Source organism: Miscanthus floridulus, chromosome 16 (genome assembly GCF_019320115.1).
Source record: "Miscanthus floridulus cultivar M001 chromosome 16, ASM1932011v1, whole genome shotgun sequence".
NCBI lineage: Eukaryota > Viridiplantae > Streptophyta > Magnoliopsida > Poales > Poaceae > Miscanthus > Miscanthus floridulus.
The window spans coordinates 79,073,372-79,075,169 of record NC_089595.1 but is presented as its reverse complement, the minus strand read 5'-3'; positions in this window follow the sequence as shown (position 1 = coordinate 79,075,169).

The window sequence follows — 1,798 nt, the reverse complement described above, 5'->3', positions numbered from 1 at the left end:
CTTTTGTCGATAAGAACAAAAGTGTTAGTCAAGCTTATATGACCCAAGCCAACACAATGTACTCAAAGGATATGAATTAAGCATGAGTATGAGTAACAAAGCCCATTTGCATCGGAGTATAAATGCGAAAGCAAAGGCAAATGAGCATAACACAAGTGATATGACATATAAATAATGTAAAATAGCGAGCACACATGTCATATATCACAATCACGTAGATAGCACTATCACATATATATAATAGTATGCATGAAAGTAAACACACGAATGCATAAGTAATAGTGTATCACACAAATAAAACTCCAAATTTATATAAGCTAATACTAGATAACTAGCTCCCCCTAAATCACGCTCCCCCTGAGTCTACATACTCGAACCCTCTCCCCCTTTGGCGTGAAACACCAAAACCTAAAGGTCGGTCGGTGGGGCTATAGCGGATGAGTCAGGCGCTGAAGTACGTGGAGCAAGCTGGAACTGGGCACCATCATCATCTAACCCTGAACTCTAAACAGACTGACCCTATGTAGCAGGAAGTGTCACTAAAGCGGTCTAGGTCTGAGCTGGGGCTGGTGCTGCCTGTGAAGCTGCTAGTACGTCTGTCGTAGGATCTAAAGAGGCGACAGACGAGGGGAGCCTCTGAGTAGTCACTGCGACTGGAGCTGCTGTAGAAGGACTGGCGGTATGCATATGAGGTAGTGTAGGCATGCCGGTCAACTCACTGAAAGATGCTCCAAGACTCCTGGAGACTGATGTGTCAGGCACAAAAAGCAAGGGTGACTGCTCTGGTGAGAAGCCCGTGTGATATGGAGTAAACTACGGGGCAACCACCAGTGAGGACAACCACTGGGACACCTGAATTATAGGTGAGGCAAACTGAGCTGGAGGCTGTCCCTGACTCTGAAGCCCACTAGACTGTATAGCTAGAGTCGTCGAAGTGGTGGCAGGCTAATCAAGCTAGGGCGAAGGCTGTGGCAGTGGGGCCCCAAGTGCTATCACTACATGCTGCATAAAGCCCATAAGCTACTGCTGCATGAGTATCTGCTACTGATGCATCTGCTGCTGCTGCTGCTGGAGAAGTTGTTGCTACCTCTAGAACTCGTCCTGACAAGCCTAGAACTATGTGAAGTTGGCAGCAGTCTCCTGTGCCTGTCGTGCCTGATCCTGCTGTATCCACTCAAGAATGGCAATCAATGTGGGGTACGTCTGCAGTGCTGGTGGAGCTAAGCTGGAACTATCGGCCTCTGCATCATGTCTACGTGGAGGCATCTGAGGAATCGGTAGATAGTCATCATCCGAACTATACAAGCTTGCCTCAAAGACGAGATAAAAGATGACCTCGTCGAGGCTTATGTTGATGATATAGTTGTCAAAACCAAGGAAGCACATACCCTTGTTGACAACCTAGAACACACCTTTGTAGCCCTTAACACATTCTAGTGGAAGTTAAACCCAAAGAAGTGCATCTTTGGTGTTCCTTCTGGCATACTACTTGGCAACATCGTCAGTCACGATGGCATACGCCCTAACCTAGAGAAAGTCAAAGCTGTCTTGGACATGAAGCCACCCAAAAAGGTGAAGGATGTTCAGAAGCTTACCGGATGCATGGCCGCCCTCAGCCATTTCATATCAAGATTAGGCGAAAAATGATTACCATTCTTTAAACTACTCAAAGCATCTGAAAAGTTTGAGTGGTTGGAGGAAGCAGATGCTGCCTTCACACAGCTAAAACAATACCTTACGTCACCTCTGGTCCTCACTGCTCCAAGAGAAGACGAAACACTCCTGCTTTACATTGCGG